The sequence below is a fragment of the Theropithecus gelada genome, chromosome 10 (genome assembly GCF_003255815.1).
Source record: "Theropithecus gelada isolate Dixy chromosome 10, Tgel_1.0, whole genome shotgun sequence".
Lineage (NCBI taxonomy): Eukaryota > Metazoa > Chordata > Mammalia > Primates > Cercopithecidae > Theropithecus > Theropithecus gelada.
In genome coordinates this window covers 26,698,905-26,712,764 of record NC_037678.1, presented here as the reverse complement: position 1 = coordinate 26,712,764, position 13,860 = coordinate 26,698,905, and the positions used below count along the sequence as shown (strand labels likewise).

General features: G+C 53.4%; 1 pseudogene; it reads left to right on the top strand.

Annotated features, from left to right (window-relative positions):
- The window catches only part of LOC112632386, a 43,256-nt pseudogene extending 30,111 nt beyond the window's left edge, over positions 1–13,145 (top strand).
- The last annotated feature ends 715 nt before the right edge of the window (positions 13,146–13,860 follow it).

The window sequence follows — 13,860 nt, the reverse complement described above, 5'->3', positions numbered from 1 at the left end:
TGGCTGTTGGAGAGCGTGGGTTTGGAACTTGAGGCTAGGGGGTTCTGTTCAGTCCGGTGCCAGGCACAGCCTTCGGATGGGCAGAGCAATGATTGGGTGAGGGTGTAAAAGAAAAGTACTGAGGAAAGAGAAGAGGAAAACCGGCTTTAACAACAGTCTAGGCTGGGTGTGGTGGCTCACACCTGTAATCCCAGCACTTTGGGAGGCCGAGGTGGGTGGATCACCTGAGCTCAGGAGTTTGAGACCAGCCTGGTCAACAGATGGTGAAACCCTGTCTCTACTAAAAATACAAAAATTAGCCGTGCGTGGTGGTGGATGCCTGTAACCCCAGCCACTTGAGAGGCTGAGGCAGTAGAATCGCCTCAGGCGAAGCGGGAGGCAGAGGTTGCAGTGAGCTGAGATAACACCACTGCACTCCAGCCTGGGCTACAGAGTGAGACTCCGTCTCTTAAAAAAACAAATACAATCTGTACTGTGGAGGCCTTGGGCAGGTGTCATGAGCTCTAAGCACGGACTGTTCCCTCTGTTGGGAGCTTCTTCCCTTCATCCCTCCTGGTTAACTGGACTCGGCATAAAGGCCATTTCTTCTAAGAGCCTGTCCCTGACTCTCCAATCCAGGATATGTTTATTGTCTGAGAGCGCCCGATTCCTGCTACCAATTGTCATTTCTATTCACAACATTTCTTTCATTGTTTTTTTTTTCAGAGTTGGGGTCTCACTCTGTTGCCCAGGCTGGAGTGCAGTGGTGCAATCACAGCTCGTTGCCACCTCCACCTCCTGGGCATAAGCGATCCTCCCCACTCAGCCCCCCAAATAGCTGGGACCACAGACGTGCACTGCCATGCCAGGCTAACTTTTAATTTTTTTTCCCCCCGATTTGGTGTCTTGCTCTGTTGCCCGGGCTGGAGAGCAGTGGTGTGATCTTGGCTCACTGCAACCTCTGTCTCCTGGGTTCCAGCAATTCTCCTGCCTCATTCTCCTGAGTAGCTGGGATTACAGGCACACACCGCCATGCCCGGCTAGTCTTTTTCTTCATTTTTCATTGAGATGGGGTTTCAGTATGTTGGCCAGGCTGGTCTCGAACTCTTGACCTCATGATCCACCCGCTTCGGCCTCCCAAAGTGCTGACAGGCTCTGTGATTTTTTGTTTGTTTGTTTGTTTTGAAACAGGGTCTTGCTCTGTGGCCCAGGCTGGAGTGCAGTGGTGCAGTCTTGGCTCACTGCAGCCTCCACCTCCCAGGTTCAAGTGATTCTTGTACATCAGACTCCGGAGTAGCTGGAGTTACAGATGTGTGCTACCATACTCAGCTAATTTTTGTATTTTTAGTAGAGATGGGGTTTCGCCATGTTGGACAGGCTGTTCTTGAACTCCTGATCTCAGTGATCTACCCACCTCAGCCTCCCAAAGTGCTGGTGTGAGCCATCGTGCCTGGTCCCAGTTGTGTTCTTGCGGGGGAGATGGGACAGAGAGGATGAGAGGGTGTCTGAGCCTTTCCCGCACTGATGGAGCCTGTGTCATCTGCCTTTTGTGGACAGGATGGTGATCTCTCACACCAAAGCCTCAGACCCCTCCCACCCTGTGACCTTTGTGACCAGCTCCACCTATGGAGCAGACAAGGGGGTGAGCCTGCGGGTCCCCACCCATTTCTCCCCGCCTTTGCCTGGGCTTGTCCTGAAGCCTGCTCATGTTAACAGCTAGAAAGAACCATGCACTGCCAGTCTGAGTTTATTTTGTTTTTTTTACTTAGAAAGATAGAGACTGGGTGTTGTCATGTTGCCCAGACTGGTCTTGAACTCCTGGGCTCAAGGGATCCTCCTGCCTCGGCCTCCCAAAATGCTGGGGTTACAGGCATGCACCACCACATCTGGCCGCAGCTAGTCTGTCTTCAGAGATGGTCTTTGGGTTAATGACAATTCTCTCTCTGCTTAGGTGTGGCTTTCTGAATCCAAGGAGGCTGGGCTGAGGGAGATGGGACTTGTTTGCTCAGTTTGGACTCAGCATTTGTTGCACTCGATTTAATAGACTCATAAAATGTCAAAGGTTTAAGGGAGCTTAGAGTTCATCTGGCCCAAACCTGGCTGATCAGAATCTCCAGGGGAAGTTTTTATGAAATGCCAGATTTCTGCGTTCTGAGATCCTGATTTAGTAACTCCAGGATTGGAATCTGAGTTTTTCTTTTTTCCTTTTTTTTTTTATAGAGGCAAGGTCTTGCTCTGTTGCTCTGGCTGGGGTACAGTGGTGCGATCACAGCTCACTGCAGCCTTGAATTCCTGGGTAGAAGCGATCCTTCTGCCTCAGCCTTCCAAGTAGTTGGGACTCCAAGTGTGCACAACTGTGCCCGGCTAATTTTAAATTTTTTTGTAGAGATGGGATCTCACTATGTTGCCCAGGCCGATCTCAAACTCTTGAGCTCAAGTGATCCTCCTGCCTTGGCCTCCCAAAGTGCTGGGATTACAGGCATGAACCGCTGTGCCTGGCTGACACTAGCATTTTTTTTTTTTTTTTGAGATAGAGTCTTGCTCTGTTGCCCAGGCTGGAGTGCAATGGCCCAATCTCGGCTCACTGCAACCTCCACCTCATGGGTTCATGCAATTCTCCTGCCTCAGCCTCCCAATTAGCTGGGATTACAGGCGCTCACCACTACACCTGGCTAATTTTTGTCATTTTTTGTAGAGACAGGGTTTTGCCATGTTGGCCAGGCTGGTCGCAAACATCTGACCTCAGGTGATTTGCCCACATCAGCCTCCCAAAGTGCTGGGATTAGAAGCATGAGCCACCATGTCCGGCCAGCATTCTTACTAGAAAGAAGTGTGTTCAGGAGGCATTAGAAACTAGCCAGTTGGACACAGAAACCTTTGCTGCTCAGGTCTCAGCACCGCTTTGCTGAAGTTTGGGGTGTTCCTATGCAGTCATCTCTGCCCTCCTCCTAGGAAGGACTCTTCCAGACCCTCTTCAGCCCACAGTGCTGCCTCGTGAAAGCTGCCTCAAGATTCTCTGTGACGGCTGGGCATGGTGGCTGACGCCTGTAATCCCAGCACTTTGGGAGGCCAAGGTGGGTGGGTCACGAAGTCAAGAGTTCAAGTCCAGCCTGACCAACATGGTGAAACCTCATCTCTACTTAAAAAAAAAAAAAAAAAAAAATTAGGTGAAACATGGTGAAACCTCATCTCTACTAAGAAAACACAAAAATTAGCTGGATGTGGTGGCATGTGCCTGTAATCCTAGCTTCTTAGGAAGCTGAAGCAGGAGAATTGCTTGAACTGGGGAGGCGGAGGTTGCAGTGAGCCAAGATCATGCCATTGCACTCGAACCTGGGTGACAGGGTGAGACTCCGTCTCAAAAAAATAAGAAAAATAAAAAAGTGAAATTAGTTGGTTATGGTTGTGTTTGCCCATAGTCCCAGCTACTTGGGAGGCTGAGGTGGGAGGATTGTTTGAGTCCAGTAGGTCAAAGCTGCAGTCCTCGTTGATTGTACCACTGTACGCCCACCTGGGGGACAGAGTGAGACCTTGTTTCAAAAAAGAACCCTTGCAGTGATGGAAATGCCCCATATCTGCACTGTCTGCAATGGTAGCCACTAGCTACATGTGGCTATTGAGGTCTTGATATATGACTAGGATAACTTAATAAATGTATTTAGTTTAATTAAGTAAAATAACTAAATAAATTTATTTTGTTTAATTAAAAAAAAATTTTTTTTGAGACAGCCTCACTCTGTTGCCCAGGCTGGAGTGCAGTGGCGTAATCACAGCTCACTGCTCAACCTCCTGGGCTCAAATGATCCTCCCTCCTCAGTCCCCCAAATAGCTGGAACCACAGGCATACGCCACCACACCTGGCTAATATTTAGACTTTTTGTAGAGACTGGGTCTCACTGTGTTGTCTAGGCTGGTCTTGAACTCCTGGGCTCATCCTCCTGCTTTGACCTCCCAAAGTGCTGGGATTACAGACCTGAGCTGCCATGCCCAGCCTGGTTTAATTTCACTTTACATACATACACACATGCATTTATTTATTTATTTAAGATAGGGTCTCGCTCTGTCACCCAGGCTGGAGTGCAGTTAAATTCTTTCTTCTGAGGAGGCAAGAATTGAGGTTGTTTCAGTTGTGTATGGATTCACCACCGGGAACTCGGATACCTTCTACCGGTAACAGGTCGAGGATGCTAGGTGAAAATCTATGGAAGCCTCATGCTTTTTACAAATGTAGTGGTTCTCATGTCCAGCCATAGCCACTGCACCTGTGTGAACGTCCCCTCAATAAACCTATGTCTTTTTTACTGTCTCCAGATCTCTTCCTCTACCCTTCCACACGGTGCCTTCCCTACTGCAGTAAAGTGGGGTCCCACAGGGCACCCTTTCCCTGAAAAAAATTTTTTTTTTTTTTTAGATAGAGTCTTGCTCTGTTGCCCAGGCTGGAAGGCATTGGTGTGACCTTGGCTCATTGCAACCTTTGCCTCCCAGATTCAAGCGATTCTCCAGCCTCAGCCTCCCGAGTAGCTGGGATTACAGGCGTCTGCTACCATGTCCGGGTCCTTTTTTTTTTTGTATTTTTAGTAGAGACGGGGTTTCGCCATGTTGGCCAGGCTGGTCTCGAACTCCTGGCCTCAATTGATCCACCCACCTCAAGCGTCCCAAAGTGCTGGGATTACAGGCTTGAGCCACTGAACTTGGCCTCTCTCTCTGCATCTCCATGTGTCTTCAACGCCAACAGGGAGCCTCTGGCCCCTTAGGGTCGGGGTCCCAGAGGCCCAGGGTCAAGGCTATGGCCGCCTCCCAAGGACGTGCATCCCTGCAAGAGGCTGCATCCAACAGTCAAGGAAGAGGCTCCGCTGGGGCCTGCTGGGGAAAGCAAGTGGAGGTGCCCCTTGAAGAAACGGGGATCCCACCAATCTCAGTGGTTCTGTCCTGGTCTGCCGCCCTGGATCATCCAGCCTCTGCTGGGATGGGGAGCAGACGACGCCCTTCTTGGCTGGCTCTGAGGGTGGGGGGGTCACGCTTCCCCAAAGGCCTAGCGGGCGGTTCCAGTCATAGGCCCCACTGGGCAGCGCCTGGCGCCGCCCCGCCTCTCCAGCCTTGGCACTCGCCCTCAACAAAGATGGCGCGGACGACCTCATGCGCGTCACGCGACCCTCCCGCATGACTCCTCCCGCGCCGCTCTGATCCCCGCACACGGCGGCCGAGAGGGGGAGCAGGAAGCAAGGACTGGCGGGCGGCTGTGGCCCGGGAGGCTCTCGAGCCGCTGTTGTGTGGCTGCGCGCTGGCGCTGCCGGGCGGGTGCTGTACCCCCGAGAGAGCCTGTCGCAAGGGCGCCAGGAGCTGGACGGCCTCTGGAGCTTCCACGCCGACTTCTCTGACAACCGACGCAGGGGCTTCGAGGAGCAGAGGTACCGGCGACCGTTGCGGGAGGCGCGGGCTCAGGGCAGGGCCGGGAGGCGCCCGGAAGCCCGGCGGTGGGAATGGGGTGAGCCCCGGCGCCCTGCAGTCTCCTTCACCTGAGCGCCCCGGAGGAGGTTAAAAGTCAACGGGCTTGGGGGCGCGGGGTTGGAGGACGGGAGAACTAAGGGGACCCGGGAGGGCCCGGGCGGAGGAGGCGGGAGGAGGAGGAAGCGCTCCTGTTGAGCCCCGTCGAGGCGAAGGCCGAGCCCGGGCAGTGTCCTTTGTAATGAATGTTTACTTCTAATTTTTGAAACGTTTTTGAGAGTGGGTTTGGTCTTGCCGCCCAGGTTGGAGCGGAGTGGCGCAAACCTAACTTCTGAGCTCAAGCGATACTTCCGCCCCAGCCTTGCAAGTTAGCTGGGGCCACCATGCCTGGCTAATTAAAATAAAAACAAAAACAAAACTTGATCTGGCTCGGTGGCTCCCGAAGTGCTGGGGTAATCCCAGCACTTCGGGAGGCCCAGGTGGGCCAATCGCCTGGGGCCAGGAGTTCACGACCAGCCTGGCCAACGTAGTGAAACCCCAACTCACTAAAAATACAAAAATTAGCCGGGCGTGGTGGCAAACGTCTGTAATCCCAGCTACTTGGGAGGCTGAGGCAGGAGAACTGCTTGAACCAGGGAGGCGGAGGTTGCAGTGAGCCAAGATCAGGCCACTGCACTCTAGCCTGGGCGACAGAGTCAGACTCCGTCTCAAAACAAAAACACAGTTAAGTTTTTTGTTTTGTTTTGTTTTTTAAGATAATGGGTCTGACTACGTTAACCAGTCTGGTCTGGAACTCCTGGCCTGAAGCCATCCTCCCACAGCGCTGATTACAGTCATGAGCCACCAGACACTCCTCAGGCCTGAGCGGCAGGCGCTGCCCAGAGCTGGGTCCGGGATCAGGAGGAGGGGACAGTTTGGACATTCTGAGGTCAGCTCTGCGCAGGTAGGAAGGTGCCTTGGTTTTCAAGGTTCAGATAGAGGACAGAATGTGACATCAGGCTGAGGATGCCACTACTGTTCCGCTCCTGACTTGGAAGTGGTCAGCAGAGAAGTGGGATCCAGTGAGGTCTGGTCCGCGTTTGTCTGGTCTACATCCTTTTTCTTCTTATTTTTTTTTTTTTTTTTTTTTTTTGAGACGGAGTCTTGCTCTGTCACCCAGGCTGGAGTGCAATGGCACGATCTTGGCTCAGTGCAGCCTCCATCTCCTGGGTTCAAGCGATTCTCCTGCCTCAGCCTCCCAAGTAGCTGGGACTACAGATGCCTGCCACCACACCCACTAAGTTTTGTATTTTTAGTGGAGATGGGATTTCACCATACTGGCCAGGCTGGTCTTCAACTCCTGTCCTTGTGATCTGCCGGCCTCCGCCTCTCAAAGTGCTGGGATTACAGGTGTGAACCACCGTGCCCAGCCTACATCCTCTGTTTCTGACTTTGTGGTATTCAGTACAAGAGAAAGAGGAGAGGGCTGGCTGCCAGTGTGGGCCTCACTCACAGTGTCCTAAGCAAAGCCCTCCCCCATCCCCCTAACCAGCCTTCCTCCCTGTGACAGGCAGTGGGTCATTTGCATCTTAGTCACAGGTCTGAACCTTCTTGCCTCGGGCTGGGATGTGCCCCTGGGTTCTCCCCTGTCTCAGGAGATGCTGGGTCCCATCCGCTCCAACGAGGATCTCCGGGCCCCACTGGCCCAGATGCACAGACCGTCCTGGCAGTGGACCTGTCATCAGCAAGTTATCTGTCTTTTCCGCCAAGAGTCCCCGCCATGTGTCAGGGCGTGTGCTAGGCCTGGGGGCACAGCTGTGCAGCACACTGGTCCCGGATCCCTTTGGGGGCCTAGGAGCTGAGCCCGGCCCTTATCTTCGCAGTCGGGCCCCACCTTGGACATACCGGTTCCCTCCATCTTGATCGACATCAGCCAGGACTTGCGGCTGTGGTGTTTTGTCAGCTGGGTGTGGTATGAACGGGAGGTGACCCTGCTGGAGCGATGGATCGAGGACCTGCGCACAAGAGTGGTGCTGAGGATTGGCAGTGCCCACTTCTATGCCATCGTGGTCAGTGCGGCCAGGAGCAGGTAGGGCGGGTGGGTGGGCACAGCTGCTGAACAGCATGGGACCCTCGGATGCCACCCACAGCCTGTCTCCTGGGGTGTGACGGTGGGGGCCTTACCCTGCCCTGGGGGCTGTGCCCTGTGTAGGGGGATAGGTGGCCTGATCTACCCCATGGGAATGTCATTCTTCCCGTCTGGCTGGCAGGGCCCTGAGCCCCATGCTGCAGGTTATGTGAGGGAGTGCCCGATAGCAGAGCCCCTCCTCATGCCCCGACCTGCCCCCGCCCCATGCATATCTCCTATGTCTGCAGTGGGTGAATGGGGTTGACACGCTAGAGCATGAAAGGGGCTACCTCCCCTTCGAGACCAACATCAGCAGCCTGTTCCTGGTGGGGCCCCTGCCCCGCCTCTGCGTCACTGTCGCCATCAACAGCACGCTCAGCCCCCCACCCTGCCACCAGGGACCATCCGTACATGACCGACACCTCCAAGTGGGTACCATCCTGCCTCCACTACACGCACCTACCTTCCCACCCCACCCTGTGGTCTTCCTGCCAGGGACAGGGTGGCCTACACAGAGATGAGGCCCTGATCTGGGGTGGCAAGTGAACTGAGGGCAAAAGACCCATGGCAAGGGCCCAGTGAACCACAGTCCTCCGCCCTAGGTATCCCAAGGGTAACTTTGTCCAGAACACAGACTTTGACTTCTTCAACTATGCAGGACTGCAGCAGTCTGTGCTTCTGTACACGACACCAACTACATACATCGATGACATCATCGTCACTACCTGTGTGGAGCGAGACAGTGATGAGAGCTTCTGGTAGGATCCTCCCTCAGCGGGGCCCCGAGTGGCTCTGTTTGTTCCCTATTTGGAAAGCTCTCCCAGGTAAAAGGTTCTCCCAGCATCTCTAAACCTTTACAGGTTCCCAATCACCTATGAAGCTAAAATCCAGGCTGTCTGAGCGGGCACGGGCTCCTGAGATCACTCATGTGGCTGATCTCACTTGGAGAAGAGGGGTTTGGTCTAACGTCACACAGCTCAGGGTGGCAGTCCTGTCCCTTCCCCACGGTGCTGCTCTCACTCTAGCTCCCATTGCTACACATCGTGCTCAAGGAACAGGCAGCTTCGGGGGGCCGGGTGCAGTGGCTCACGCCTGTCATCCCAGCTCTTTGTAAGGAGGACTTGGTAGGAGGATCACTTCAGGCCAAGAGTTCAAGACCAGGCTGGGCAACATAGCAAGACCATCAGCACAAAAAATTTAAAAATTCGCCAGGCATAGTGATACGTGCCGGTAGTCCCAGCTACTGAGGCAGGAGAATCAGTTGAGCCTGGGAGGTCAAGGGTGCAGTCAGCTGTGACCGCGTCACTGCACTCTGGTCTGGGCAACAGAGGGAGACCCTGTCTTTTTTATTTTTATTTGTTTTTGAGCTGGAGTCTCACTCTGTAGGAGCCCAGACTGGAGAACGCTAGTGCAATCTTGGGCTCGCTGCAACCTCCGCCTCCCAAGTTCAAGTGATTCTCCTGCCTCAGCTTCCCAAGTAGCTGGGATTACAGGCACCTTCCACCACATCCAGCTAATATTTTTATGTTTTTTAGTAGAGATGGGGTTTCACCATGTTGGCCTGGTTGGTCTTGAACTCGTGACCTCAGATGATCCACCCGCCTCGGCCTCCCAAAGTGCAAGGGTTACAGGTGTGAGCCACTGTGCATGGCTGGGATACCCTTTGTTTAAGAAAAATTAAAAAAAAAAATTTTTTTTTTAATATATCTTTTTTCTTTTGTGAGAGGAGGCCTTGCACTGTCGCCCAGGCTGGATGGCAGTGATGTGATGATTGACAGCTGTTGTGGGGCCACAGTTGTAAGTTTCAAAGAATTTAGGCTGGGTGTGGCGGCTAATGCCTGTCATCCCAGCACTTTGGGAGGCCAAGGTGGGTGGATCACTTGAGCTCAAAAGTTCAAGACCAGCCTGGGCAACATAGTAAGACCCTGTCTCAAAAAGAATAAATAATTAAAATAAAAAAGAATTTAAATGAGAATCACACAGCAAAGATGATGCAGCAGAGAGCAATTTATTGTAAAGGGAAAAGTATTTTGCAAGTTAAATGAAGAATAGCCCGGGCACAGAGGCTCATGCCTGTAATCCCAGCATTTTGGGAGGCCGAGGCGGGTGGATCACTTGCGCTCAGGAGTTCAAACCAGCCTGGACGGCATTAGCTGGGTGTGGTGGCGTGTGCCTGTAATCCCAGCTACTAGGGAGGTTGAGATGGGAGAACTGCTTGAACCCGGGAGGTGGAGGTTGCAGTGAGCTGAGATTGCAACACTCAATTATATAATCCCAGGTACTCGGGAGTCTGAGACAGCCTGGATGACAGAGCGAGACCCCATCTCAAAAAACATAGTGAAGTGCAAAATACACGGTTCACCCTGAAAGAGAGAATTCAGGGCAGGCTGCTTGTAAGGATGAGAGAGCGCTGGTTATTAGTGGGAAAACTCCCTTTCTAGGAGTCTTCCATGATGAATTCCTAAGGAGCTGGGAAGAGGTGTTACTCTAAGCACGTTCTGGGTCATCCTCTGGGTGCACATGGGCTGTAGCTGTACATGCTTGTTCACACATCACACGTCTCAGTGCCGTGGTTGGCACGTCTGAAGGACACGGTTGCTTCCTTGACTACCTACTCTGCCTCAAGATCATAGCTCACTGCAGGTGTGAACCACCGTGCCCAGCCTACATCCTCTGTTTCTGACTTTGTGGCTCAAGCAGTCCTGGCTCAAGCAGTCTCCTGGCTCAAGCAGTCCTCGCACTTCAGCCTCCCAAGTACCTGGGGCTGCTGGGATTGCAGGCAAGCACCACCATGCCCAGCTAATTTTTGTTATTTTTAGGGAAGAAGTGGTTTCCCTATGTTACCCAGGCTGGTCTTGAACTACTGGACTCAAGTGATCCTCCCACCTCAGCCTCCCCTGTGTTGGTGTGTTGGGATTACAGGTGTGACCACTGTGCCTGGCCAAAAAAAAGATTTTTTTTTTTTTTTTGGAGACAAAATCTTGGTCTTGTCACCCAGGATGGAGTGGTGCAATGGCACGATCTTGGCTCACTGCAACCTCCACCTCTGAGGTGCAAGCTTTTCTCCTGCCTCAGCCTCCCAAGTAGCTGGGATTACAGGCATGTGCCACCACGCCCGGCTAATTTTTGTATTTTTAATAGAGATAGGGTTTCACCGTGATGACCAGGCGGGTCTTGAACTCCTGACCTCAGGTGATCCACCCCTCTCGGCCTCCCAAAGTACTGGGATTATAGGCGTGAGCTACCACACCCGGCCCAAAAAAAGTTTTTTTAAATTAAAAAAAAGGCGCCAGGCGCAGTGGCTCATGCCTGTAATCCCAGCACCTTGGGAGGCTGAGGTAGGTGGATCATGTAGGGTCAGGAGTTCGAGACCAGCCTGGCCAACATGGCAAAACCTGTCTCTACTAAAAATACAAAAATTCACCAGGCATGGTTGTGCATGTCTATAATCCCAGGTACTCAGGAGGCTGAGGCAGGAGAATCAACTGAACTCCAGAGGTAGAGGTTGCAGTGAGCCGAGATCACGGCACTACAGTCCAGCCTGGGTGACAGAGCGAGACTCTGTCTCAAAAAAAAAAAAAAAAGCAACAGAAGCAAATGGCTGCCTGGGAGTGGCCGCTGTGGGGCATTCCCATTTGTGTGACCCAGGTCGTGTCCCTCCCTAAGTCCTGGTCTCTCTTGCCTCCTCCAGGGCTGGTGAATTACCAAATCTCCATCAAGTGCAGTAACCAGTTCGAGTTGGAAGTGCGTCTTTTGGATGCAGAAAACATGTGGATGCAGAAGTCGTGGCCAACGGGGCTGGGACCCAGGGCCAGCTGAAGGTGCCAGGTGCCAGCCTCTGGTGGCCAGACCTGATGCACGAACACCTCGCCTACCTGTACTCGTGGGAGGTAATGGTGGTTCGGGACTTGTTTAAGGGAGGTCTCTTGCCCCCTCTGGCAGCCCTGGCTTCAGCAGGAGCCCAGGACAGGTGAACGGGCAGGCGCGGTCCTCTGAGCTCTCTGATGTTTCCCACCTTTGTTGAGGGGCCCAAAGGTTTTTTTTTTTTTTTTGAGATGGTCTCTGTCACCTAGGTTGTAGTGCGCTGGCCTGATCACAGCTCACTGCAGCCTTGAGCTCCCAGGCAGCAGCAGTCTTCCTACTTTGGCTTCCTGAGTTGCTGGGACTATAGGCACATGCTACCATGCCTGGCTAATTAAAACAATTTTATCTGTAGACCGGGCATGGTGGCTCACATCTGTAATCCCAGCCCTTTGGGAGGCTGAAGCGGGCAGATCACTTGAGGCCAGGAGCTCAAGACCCGCCTGGCCAACATGGTGAAACACTGTCTCTACTAAAATACGCAAATTTGCTGGGCATCTGTAATCCCAGCTACTCGGGAGGCTGAGGCAGGAGAATTGCTTGCACCTGGGAGGCAGAGGCTGCGGTGAGTTGAGATCATGCCACTGCACTTCATCCTGGGCGACAGAGTGAGATTGTCTCAGAACAAAATCTTTTTTATAGAGTTGGGGTCTCATTCTGTTGCCCAGGCTGGTCTTTAACTCCTGGTCTCAAGTGATCCTCCTGCCTTAGCCTCCCAAAGCGTGGGGATTCCAGGCATGAGCCACCTCGTCTGGTCAAGGAGAAGGCCCAATTTTGAAGGGCAGGTCCCAAGGTCAGCCAGGAAAGGGCAGAGCCTCTGATTGCTGCTTCTCTGCTTGCAGGCCCCGAGGCGGCTGCTGGGGTGCACTGGGGGTCTTCCTGCTGCAGGCCAGGCCAGGCCAGATGGGGCTCAGGCTGTCGGGGTGCTCACACCTGGCGCTTTGGCTGTCGTAGGTGTGGCTGACTGCACAGACATCACTGGGGCCTTTTTCTGACTTCTACACACTCCCTGTGGCGATCCGCACTGTGGCTGTCACCGAGAGCCAGTTCCTCATCAATGGGAAACCTTTCTATTTCCACAGTGTCAACAAGCATGAGGATACAGGCGTGCATTGGGGCTCCTGGGTCCTCGTGGGGCCTGCTGCTGGTCACCTTCCATTTCGCCTTCCCTGTGTCCCATAGCTGAGGGCAGCCCAGGGCAATGAGGCAAATGGCTCCAAACCACCCCGCTGCGGAGGTGGTGCTTGGGCTGGAGAGGGGGCTCATAGGGTGGCTCTCCAGAGTCCTGCCATTGGAGGAAGTGCAACTTTGACAGGGACAGGGATCACTAGGCTCTGCTGTCCTCTAGATCCGAGGGAAGGACTTCGACTGTCTGCTGCTGGTGAAGGACTTCAACCTGCTTCGCTGGCTTGGCACCAACACCTTCTGCACCAGCCACTATCCCTACGCAGAGATGCTGCAGATGTGTGACTGATACGGAATTGTAGTTATTGATGAGTGTCCCGCTGTGGGCCTGGTGCTGCCATGAGTCCCTGCTGTGCATCTGCTCCGCCTGGCCAGCCCATGGGCCACACCGTGCCTCCGTCCCTTCCCTCCTGGCCCCCGGCAGCTCTTCAACAACGTGTCTGTACATCACTACATGTGGGTGATGGAAGAACTGGTGCACAGAGACAAGAATCACCCTGCCGTGGTGATGTGGTCTGGTCAGGAGCCTGCATCCTACCTAGAATCTGCTGGCTACTACATCAAGTGAGTGCCCCTGGCATGCCCTGGGCTGGATCAGGAAGGAGACCCTGGCAGGTGGCAGATGGGTGGACGTGTGCTATCCAAGATCAGCGTCCCATCCCAATCCAATGGGAGGGCCGTCCATACCCGGACAGTTCAGGGAACCAGATAGCTACTTAACCCAAATTGTGGTTTTATTTTTCTATGTTTTTGCGACGGAGTTTTGCTGTGTCGCCCAGGCTGGAGTGCAGTGGTGAGATCTTGGCTCACTACACCCTCGGCCTCCTGGGTTCAAGTGATTCTTCTGCCTCAGCCTCCTGAGTAGCTGGGATTACAGGCACGCATGAGTGTATGCACTTGGCCTGTTTTGTTTGGAAACGGGGTCTCACTCTGGTTGCCCAGGCTGGAGTACAGTGGCATGATCTTGGTTCACTGCAGCCTCGACTTCCCAGGCTCAGGTGACCTTTCTACCTCAGCCTCCCAAGTAGCTGGGATTATAGATGTGTGCCACCACCACACTCAGCTAACTTTTGCTTTTGTTTTTTTTTTTTTTTAAAGGAAGTCTTGCTGTGTTCCCCAGGCTGGAGTGCAGTGGCGTGATCTCAGCTCACTGCAACCTTAACCTCCCAGGTTCAAGCGATTTTCCTGCCTCAGCCTCCCAAGTAGCTGGGATTACAGATGCATGCCACCACGCCTGGCTAATTTCTAGTAGAGGTGGGGTTTCACCATGTTGGCCAGGATGG